The sequence below is a fragment of the Muntiacus reevesi genome, chromosome 5 (genome assembly GCF_963930625.1).
Source record: "Muntiacus reevesi chromosome 5, mMunRee1.1, whole genome shotgun sequence".
Classification (NCBI taxonomy): domain Eukaryota; kingdom Metazoa; phylum Chordata; class Mammalia; order Artiodactyla; family Cervidae; genus Muntiacus; species Muntiacus reevesi.
In genome coordinates this window covers 37,177,492-37,188,463 of record NC_089253.1, presented here as the reverse complement: position 1 = coordinate 37,188,463, position 10,972 = coordinate 37,177,492, and the positions used below count along the sequence as shown (strand labels likewise).

The 10,972-nt window shown below is 45.5% G+C and overlaps 1 pseudogene; it reads left to right on the top strand.

Annotated features, from left to right (window-relative positions):
* Nucleotides 1-257: 257 nt before the first annotated feature.
* On the top strand, nt 258-10,662 carry LOC136168805 (pregnancy-associated glycoprotein 1-like; annotated as a pseudogene).
* Nucleotides 10,663-10,972: the final 310 nt, after the last annotated feature.

Below are 10,972 nucleotides of genomic sequence, written 5' to 3'. Positions count from 1 at the left end.
GATCCATTTGATTTTCCAGCCAAGCTTCAAGGAGGAGATTACAGTTCAATTGTCTGTATTCTGAGAAGCTTCAAAGTCCACTCGCCAAGGGCACTGATGAAGGTACAGATTTTATAGAGACCTTTGTGTTTTTTCAGATCTACTAGTGGCCTAAAGGGTTAAACTAGGGCATGTCAGAGCACATAGAACTAGGGGCTCCCAGTCACCACTACATGCTAAGAACCTGATCGTCCCTGAGTATTTGGAGCCAAAGAAGCATGAAGTGGCTTGTGCTCTTTGGGCTGGTGGCCATCTCAGATTGCAGTCATGTAAGTATGGGGACTGTAAGCTGCATCATATTTCTTTCTGTGATTTTTCTTTTCATCTGATTATTCTTCCACCAATCAGGTTTAGGAGGCAATGGAATAATTCCCTGACAGTGTTAAAGATCAGCTCTTACTTATTGATAACTACTTTGCTACAGGAACTGTGGGTCCCAAGGTTTGGTATAGATTTGCAAAATTGCACAACTCTTGGGTTCCAGTTATGTCATGACCTATGGAAATTGGAAGTCCTTGCAATTGTTCAGTGCAGAGTCAATGCAGATGTAGGTGTGGTCCTGTGGAATAGCACCTTTCTACTTTTTATTTAACATGTCCTCTATATTCCCTCTCTACTTCAGTGTGTATATGTCTATGTCTGATTCTCTGTATCACTATCATTTATCTCTCCCTATCTTTGGAAGTCTCTGTGAGTGTATTTGTTTCTGTGTTGTTTTCTTTTAATTTTTCATTTGACTCATCCTTCTTTCTCGAGCCTCTACATTTCCCTAACTTTTTCCCTATCTCCTGGATTCTTCTTTCAACTCTTTCTTCTCTTTCAACTTGGAGAAAGATTGGAAGAGCTAATTATACACTGTTTTATATCTGACAAACAGTGTGACCACAGCCAATTTGCAAACCTCTTGCATTTCAAATTCCTCCCTTGTAAAAGAGGATAGGAATCCCCCTTCTACCTCCTTCCCTGAGCTTCTATGAGAAGGATACAGTGGGATGGCAACAGCAATGCCAATGGCTGTCATTGTTGAGACTTCCTATTTATTAGGTACCTTATATATATCACTTCACTTATCCAAAAAATATTCTATTTGGTGGGTTTGAATCATTGCATTCCACCATTTTACTGAGGGGAGACTGAGACCTCACATGTTCTTATGGCTTGCCTAACATTACAGAACAGAACCTGTAATCAAACCTATGTCTTTGCCATGGTATATGCATAACATTCTGATAATAAGGTGACTCATAAAAATGATTGGAAAATACACAGGGCCATTACAATGACAGTTATACCTTAACACTGACAGCTAATTGTAGCTTCTTCTTTGTTTTCTTTGTCAAATGTTCCGTGAAAGAATACCTCTAATGAAAGTGAAGACAACGAGAAATACCCTCAGTGAAAAAACATGCTGAACAATTTCCTGAAGGAACATGCTTACAGACTGTCTCAGATTTCTTCTCATGGCTCAAATCTAACTATTTGCCTGCTGAGGGACATCATGGAAGTGAGTGTTTTGAGAGGATGGTGCTCCACAGCACCCCTGGTGCTCTAGCCTAGCACTGGGGCTCATTTGGAGATGCCACGTGGGATGTTGGAGCCAGGGTTCCTGCAGGACGTGGAAACCCTGGGCATAGGGGCCCAAGCCAGAGGAGAAGTTACTGTCATCCTCAAATCTTGGTCTTGGTGACTGGGCCCAGAAATTGGCAGGTGGCAGGTAAACATCCATTTCTGTGTCAAAGATGTGTCATTAGTTTGAGGGAAATTGTTCCTTCTGAGGAGAAGGCAATGGCGACCCACTACAATACTCTTGCCTGGAAAATCCCAAGGATGGAGGATCCTGGTAGGCTGCAGTCCATGGGGTCGCTAAGAGTCGGACATGAGTGAGCGACTTCACTTTCACTTTTCACTTTCCTGAATTGGTGAAGGAAATGGCAACCCACTCCAGTGTTCTTGCCTGGAGAATCCCAGGGAAGGGGGAGCCTGGCAGGCTGCTGTCTGTGGGGTTGCACAGACTTGGACATGACAGAGGTGACTTAGCAGCAGCAGCAGCAGCAGCAGCAGCAGTGGTTCCTTCTGAACTAAGTGAGTCACTCAGTTACAGATGAAGAGTGAGCCATCTCTGATCAGAAGGTAGACAAAGTGCAAAGCAATTGTGAATCCCCAGGCAGAGGAATTCAGTTTCCACAGATGCAAGAACCAAAGCTGTAAAAAGTTACTGAACCTGTATTCTGAGTAAGCCCATAAAAATCTAACACATTGGTTATGCCCATGCTGGCCTGAGAGATAGGCAAAGAGGAAATACCTGTCAAAATAAAGGGTCACCTGTGTGGTGTTGGTTGAATGTTGTCTGAGTTTAGAGGGAGTGTCTGGGGTTGATCAAGAAAGACCTGCTGGAGAAGGGGGTGCTAAGGCTGGGTTTGAAGAGGCTACAGAGCTTCTCAAATAAGGCACCAGAACTTCCCTGAGTGTCCAGCGATCCTGGAGGTCCAGTGGTTATGACTCTGTGCTTCCAATGCAGGAGGTAGCACTTCTATGCCCTGCTGTAGAGTCAGTATCCTGCATACCATGTAGCTCACACACACACAAAAGTCAAAAGCAAGCACCTCTGTGATCAAAGGCTGTGAGCTCCACAGTGGTTGGAAAGTGATCTCAAGAGATATGTGACACCCAGAGGGAGGCATGAGTGTGGGAATAGAGGGTAGCTGGTTCTGCACTAACCCACTCCCTCCTTTTACCCGTAGATGCTCTATGTGGGTAACATCATCATTGGAACACCCTCTTAGGAATTCCAGGTTATCTTTGACACAGGCTCATCTGACTTGTGGGTACCCTCCCTCTTTTGCACCAGCACAACCTGTTGTGAGTACAGACAGCCCATACACGGACCATCCTTCACTTGCCCTGCCAGCCTGTTTTGCACCTTTGGACCTGATGACACTCATCTCTTGTGTCTGTAGCTACACAAGTTAGGTTCAGACATTACAAGTCTTCCACCTTCCAGCCTACCCAAAAGACCTTCAGAATCGCTTATGGATCTGGAAGCATGAAGGGATTTCTTGCTTATGACACCATTCGGGTAACGTGTACACAGAAGCTGAGTCAGGACTGGCTATGGAGTGACCACTGCTTGCAAAACAGATGCAGGACCATCTGGCAGGACCCTTCCTAGCCTAACTCCCATAGATATTGGTCATACCCACAGGATCCTCTCCCTGGGGAGGCAGTGCCTGTGGTGACACACGAGTAAATGTATTAGCTAACCCAGAGAGTGGCTTGAGGTATGGACTTGCAGCTTCTCTGCCCATGAGCAGTTCAAGGTTCATTTTGCTGGGAGTGAGAAGAGGGGAATAAAACACCTACTTTTTTTTTTTTTTTTTTTTATAATATTGTCACTCTATTTTTATTTTTTTTATTTTTATTTTTTTTTTTAATTTTATTTTATTAGTTGGAGGCCAATTACTTCACAACATTTCAGTGGGTTTTGTCATACATTGACACGAATCAGCCATTGAGTTACACGTATTCCCCATCCCGATCCCCCCTCCCACCTCCCTCTCCACCCGACTCCTCTGGGTCCTCCCAGTGCACCAGGCCCGAGCACTCGTCTCCTGCATCCCACCTGGGCTAGTGATCTGATTCACCATAGATAATATACATGCTGTTCTTTTGAAACATCCCACCCTCACCTTCTCCCACAGAGTTCAAAAGTCTGTTCTGTACTTCTGTGTTTCTTTTTCTGTTTTGCATATAGGGTCATCGTTACCATCTTTCTAAATTCCGTATATATGTGTTAGTATGCTGTAATGTTCTTTATCTTTCTGGCTTACTTCACTCTGTATAATGGGCTCCAGTCTCGTCCATCTCATTAGAACTGATTCAAATGAATTCTTTTTAACGGCTGAGTAATATTCCATGGTGTATATGTACCACAGCTTCCTTATCCATTCATCTGCTGATGGGCATCTAGGCTGCTTCCATGTCCTGGCTATTATAAACAGTGCTGCGATGAACATTGGGGTGCACGTGTCTCTTTCAGATCTGGTTTCCTCGGTGTGTATGCCCAGAAGTGGTATTGCTGGGTCATATGGCAGTTCTATTTCCAGTTTTTTAAGAAATCTCCACACTGTTTTCCATAGTGGTTGTACTAGTTTGCATTCCCACCAACAGTGTAAGAGGGTTCCCTTTTCTCCACACCCTCTCCAGCATTTATTGCTTGTAGACTTTTGGATAGCAGCCATCCTGACTGGTGTGTAATGGTATCTCATTGTGGTTTTGATTTGCACTTCTCTAATAATGAGTGATGTTGAGCATCTTTTCGTGTGTTTGTTAGCCATCTGTATGTCTTCTTTGGAGAAATGTCTGTTTAGTTTTTTGGCCCATTTTTTGATTGGGTCATTTATTTTTCTGGAATTGAGCTTCAGGAGTTGCTTGTATATTTTTGAGATTAATCCTTTGTCTGTTTCTTCATTTGCTATTATTTTCTCCCAATCTGAGGGCTGTCTTTTCACCTTACTTATAGTTTCCTTTGTAGTGCAAAAGCTTTTAAGTTTCATTAGGTCCCATTTGTTTAATATTGCTTTTATTTCCAATATTCTGGGAGGTGGGTCATAGAGGATCCTGCTGAGATTTATGTCAGAGAGTGTTTTGCCTATGTTCTCCTCTAGGAGTTTTATAGTTGCTGGTCTTACATTTAGATCTTTAATCCATTTTGAGTTTATTTTTGTGTATGGAAAACACCTACTTTTATATTCACAGACTGTTCCAGCACTTTTAGGTAATAATTGTTTTAATCCTGCAAAACCCCCACATACCAGGTGGCCTGATTAGCTCATGAGACATATGAGGAAACAGGTGCAGACAGCAAGGGCCTTGCTGAGGTCACACATATGGTAAACACATATGAAGCTAGGTTGGATTTTTAGGACTGCAGTTGCTGTGGGGTATTTGTGGACAGGATGAAACTGACCTAGGGATCCTTGGGGCAGTCAAGGGCTTCAGGTATCCAGACTGGAAAACTGGAGGCCATAGAAGTCAGGGGGCCTGATAAGTGAGTTCTCACTCTAGAGGATCCATAAGAGTCTAATAAAACCTATGGCCTGCCTCCCCAAAGCACTTGAGTAGTTCCCTTCTTTCATTTTCTCTCTCAAAGCCACACAAAGACACACATATTCCCAAAAGTGAATTTCCCACTCAGTAATTTCATAGATCCCTGTAAGCAAGATTGTATTTTCTGTCTTCCTGGCCAGACGCAGAATCCACATTACCTTACAGAGAATGCAGTCCATTCCTGTCATTAGGTCACAGTGATGCCAAAGAGAAGGCTACCTTGCTTTCGGCTCATTTTGTCCACAAGGGGGCACTGATGGGACCTGGCCTGACTCTTGGTTGCCCCACCCTCGTTGCCCCGTGCCCTCGTACAGAAGCCACGAGGCCAAGTTGACTCACTCAGGTGGTGTTTTTCAGAGGGGCAGATGTTTTAAAATTCAGAGCCTCTCACAAATGGATCCCAAATTCCCCTCCCAGCTTGGTCTAACCCTCCGAGGTTCACCAAAGACACAGCCCAGCCTCAATTCTTTCCTGAGGATCTAATGGCAATGCACCCCAGCCCAGTCCTAGCTCCACTTCATGTATCTGTAAGTGGGAACACTCTTCTCTCCCACAGATTGGGGACCTTGTAAGTACTGATCAGCCATTCGATCTAAGCGTGGAGGAATATGGATGTGAGGGTGTACCTTTGATGGCATCTTGGGCTTGAACTACCCCAACCTATCCGTCTTTGGAGCTATCCCCAACTTTGACCACCTGAAGAATCAAGATGCCATGTCTGAGCCTGTTTTTGCCTCTTAATTGAGCAAATAAGTCTGAGATGGATAATCCAATTTTCTAAATTAGCTGTAAGTTGCTTTCAGTTGCACGAAAATTATGGAACACTTGATAAAGAAGTATTCTGTGAGATAATCTAACCCAGGATAACTATAACCCTAGGACCATACCTAGCTTCACCACTGGCTTTTATAAATAACATTTTATTGGAACACAACCGTGCTCCTGGGCTCAAGACCAGTAACTTGGTCTAGGGGGGTGAGTGAGGAGGAAGACTAATGGAAGTCAACAGGAAACAAGCTGGAGGAAAAGGCAATATGATTTGCTTATGTATTTGATAAGGAAGAAAGGAGAAGGATGGTAGGTAGCTTTCCTTCCTCATTAGCATTTCACTGTGAGCCCAGGACCAGCTACCCAAATTGCAGGAGCCAGTGAAAAATGAAAGTGTGGGACACAAAACAAAAGTGTGGGACCCATTGTTCAAGAAATGTTAGGAATTTCAAGACAGAGAGAGCAGGGGTGGAGTCCCTTCTATGTGTGGGACTGTTTGGACAGTAGAGGACACAGGCCTTTGGAGCCAACTCTGGGTGACCTGAATCCTCACCCTTAGCACTCCCAGGCCTTGATTTTCCTGAGAAATGACAAGCTGGACAAGGAGAGAGCCAAAATGCTTCAGCACCCTGTCCTCTGAGTGTGTCTGAGAACTCAGGTCACAAGAGGTCCAGGGCATCTTCAGAAGATATAGTGGGTGGAGCCCAGCCAGGTGACTCAGCTTCTAACCTCCTCTGTGCCACTCATTAGCCAGGAAGCGACCTCAGTCTGGTTCTCAATCACTCCTAGACTTGATTTCTGCATCTGTAGATGGGGGTCTTGTTAGGGCCTGGATGGGTGGAGAGCAAAGCTCTCAGACAGTACTGTTGCTACGGTCCTCCAAAGATCCTCTCCTCTCTTCTCTCTACACATGCAGGGCGAAAGGCACTGTGGTGATGTTTGGTGGGGTGGACCACCGCTACTACAAGGGAGAGCTCAACTGGGTACCACTGACCCAAGCAGGTGACTGGCGTGTATACATGGACAGTAAGCCTCTCCCTTTGAGGGTCAACCCAAGGGATGCTCCCATTACTGTACATGGACACAGGCTGACACACACAAATGGATTCTCAGACACATAGTCACACAAACATATACACCATCCACAATGACACAGACAGATACACAGACACATGGAAACACACAAACAGACACATATAAACATACACAGAGACACATATAAACATGCATAGCTAGTCAGAGACACACAGAAACACACATACAAACACACATACATACAAACACACAAGCACATAGATACACAAGGTGCCCATGGGTTCATAATCCCCAGGCTGTCTGACCAGGGCTCTGACCAGTGTCCTCACAGGGTCCAGAGAGGTCTGTGCAGCTGGGAGAGTGTTGCACCTGCTGCCCTGTGAGGCGGGGAGCACGGTCAGAGGACTCTGCAGTGTGGTGAACAGGATCAGGGAGGATTTCACCAGCCTGAACAGCGTTTTAAGATGACCAACTGTCCAGGGCTACATGGGACCAAGCAAGTTCTCAGTACAGATAAATGTCAGTTTAAAAACAGGGACAGTCTTGAGCAAATGGGGAAAACTGGTTTCCTTATGAAGCTACCCAGCAGTGGGGAGAGGTTGGCTGCATTCTTAGGATGTGAAAGCAACTAATAAAAAAGACACCCCACATCCCTGGGCACACAGTGGGGCAGGGGCTATAACTGAGAGAATCAGGAAGATGGGATTCAGGAGTGATCTGAGGACAAGAGTCAATAATTGATAGGATTCTCTGTGATACCCTCAGACAAAACCTGACCTGTCCTTTGGAGTTTCTGTGTGCTAGTCATGTATTTCCTGGTCAGGGTCTCAGGGTCCGAGCTGGTTGTAGGAGCAGTGCTGGGAGACACCCTCTCCTTGAAGAGCCCCTCTCTCCCACCACTGTGAGAATCTGCTGCCCTGCGAATCTCCATCTTCACCCTGTGGTTGACCGGTTATTTGCTCTCCACCAGATACAGCTCTCTGGATCTTTCTCACTCATTATTTTCACAGTCTTCTTTCACTCACTAAACAGACAAGCATTGTGCATCCACTTTCTGCCAGGCACTTTAGGGAGACAATGAGAATAAAATTCGCCCTCACACCTAAGAAGACAGATGCACAGAAATGACACACACACACAGTGAACTGTGACTTTGGACATGCTAGACGTGAGGAACGTTCTACAGAGAGTGTCAAGAAAGGAGACTGATAAACACCGGGAGAAAGACTTCTCTGAGTCCATGACAATTAAGCTGGAATCTAAGATGAGAAGAAATTTGCTAGTCAAGGGGAGGGGACTCTTCTAGGAAGAAAGACCAGCTTGTGTCAAGGTACAAAAGATCCTGGTGTATTCAAGTACTGCATTCCATGATGTCAAGGAAGGTGCCATGTCAAGAGCAAGGGAAAACATTCAGGACAAGAGACAAAGGGCTGTTTAGAAGACAGTCGGGAAGGGGGCAGCTCTGGGGAGACTCAGAGTGACCTCGATGCCTGTTTTGTTCCACTGTCTCTCAGCATCTCCATAACAATACAGGTTATTGCTTGCTCTGGCAACTGCGAGGCTCTTGTGGGCACTGGGACATCACTGATCCTTGGCCCAAGAAGACTGATCAATAACATCCAGAAGCTGATCGGTGCTACACCACGGGATTCTGAGGTGAAGGGTCATGCCCCAGGGTCACTCCCAGTCTCCACACACAACAAGGATCTCCAGGGCCAACCTCTCTCCCTCTCTCTCTAATAGCACTATGTTTCATATTTTGCGGTCAATAACCTACCCTCTATTATCTTCACCATCAATGGTATCAAATACCCAGTGCCAGCTCGATCCTACATCCTCAAGGTGAGGGGAGGACCCTGTGGGGGTGGTTCTCAAATAGGGACTCAAAATAACCCTTGGGCTGATTCTGGGAGGAGGTAGCCCTCTGCAGGCCCTCTCGCACTATTACAGATGCTTCTGAGCCCTGTGGCTGGGCCAGAACCTCCCACAAGACCAACCACTTGAGAGTTAAGGCCTGTCTGGGATACTGATGATCCTGAAATAAATGTGGAGACGCCACACCATGCTGGCATGGTGGGAGTCACAACGAGAGAGGAACACTGAGGTCCTCAGTGTTCAAGGAACTTCAGTTCAAAATGAAACCTCAGATGCATGAACCCAGGAAGTCAGCACTAGTGGTCCCTGAAATAAGCCATGTGACAAGGAGAATGGCTGGAGACAGTCCCAGTGTGCTGTCCCAACACAGGGATTAACCCTCTCCCTCCCCTTCTCTCAGTTTTCCTGGTTTGGATGATAAATTACATGGTCAGCCTACTTCTTGGCTGCCATCTTCCCCTTGCTCTGGCCAGGTGTCCCCTTTGTGAGTTGGGGTACCTGACCCCTCTGTGGGGAGGTTGGATGCTAAGGTGAATAAAGGGTGCACAGTGACTGCTCAGACCCGGCACAGGGTGGAGGCTTCATGTCAGCTCCCTATATGAGTTCAGAGCAGGCTGGTGGGCTCAAAGAAAGCTTTGAGGAACAGAGGGAATTTCAGGAATTCTAAAACCACAAACTCATGGAGCCACATGGAGGGTTGCTTGGTTCTAGGCAACACTGCACTGGATTCCATGCAAATGGCATCCCAAGGTGATCTGCATTGTGCACTGGGGATTTACTCAGGGTGACGAGAGCTACGGACTGACTAGTGGTAATGGGGAGCCAGAGTATGTTACCCAACCAAACCTGGAGTGGCCAAAGAGGGTGAGTGTGGGCCGAAGGAGGCTTCCAAGAGTTCCTGGGTGAAGTCTTCAAAACATGTTGTGGGCACTGCTATATTTAAGATGGATAACCAAGAAAGAGTTAGTGTGTAGCACAGGCAACTCCGCTCAGTTATATGACAGCCTGGATGGAGGGGTATCTTTGGGACTAGGATACATAGATACATATGCTTGATTTCCTTTGCTGTCCACCTAAAGCCCAGAATATTGTTAATCAGCTATATTCCAATAAAAAATAAAATTTTTAAATAAAGTACTGATTGTGGGGATGCAGGAGGATAACCTGCATTCTCTGTAGAGAAAACAAGCAGTGGGAGTCAGGAGGAAAGAAACAGGGAGTGATGAGAACTATCGACACTCTTATTCTTTTCTAAAAATTGTAGTGTGGCTACAATGAAGTGTGACTGATCTTCAGTGTCACCTTAAGTTCTGCTGCCCAGCAATGTGACACAGTTATACACATAGAAAAAAAATATATATATTATTTTTCTTATTCTCTTTCATATAGTGTATAACTGGATATTGAATATAGGTCCTTACAGTAGCTCTACATTAGGACTTTGTTTTTTATCATTCCTCTGTTTCCCCAACTCCCAGTTCTCCCCTCCCCCACACCCTTCCTCATGGCAACTGCATGTACTGGCCCTTTTTGGTTTTGAATGAACTCTCACATATCCCCCGCTAATGAGAAAATCCCTTGATACTTGCCAAAAGAGGGAAATATAACCAAGAATTGTGCTGGGTCTGGATATTTGTGGGAGTCACATCTAAGGGCTCAGGGTGACTGGTGTGTGTCTCTGACTCCCTCAGGATTCTAGAGGCCACTGCCATACCACCATTAAAGAGAACACAGTGAGTACATCTACAGAGACCTGGATCCTGGGTGACGTCTTCCTGAGGCTGCATTTCTGTCTTTGATAGAGGAAATGACAGGACTGGCCTGGCACAGGCACTGTAAATGCTTGGAGTGGTATAGGAATCAGTACGGCCGCTCCTAACAAACACTCACTCATACTTAGGGCACTCCTGCCAAGATGCTGGTGAACTGTATTTGGTGGTCTGCACACTCTATTCTCAGTAAAGAATAAAGGGTTTCACTCATCATGGTGCTGAAACAAATGGGTGCCTATGTTTTTGCCTGGGAGGTGTACAATGATCAGGAACGATCTAGAATAAATTCTAAATCACAGTTGAGAGGAGACAACTCCAGTTGGCTTGGAAGAATGGGGAGACTCATTGAAATGATTCTGGGAATCCAGAACACAAGA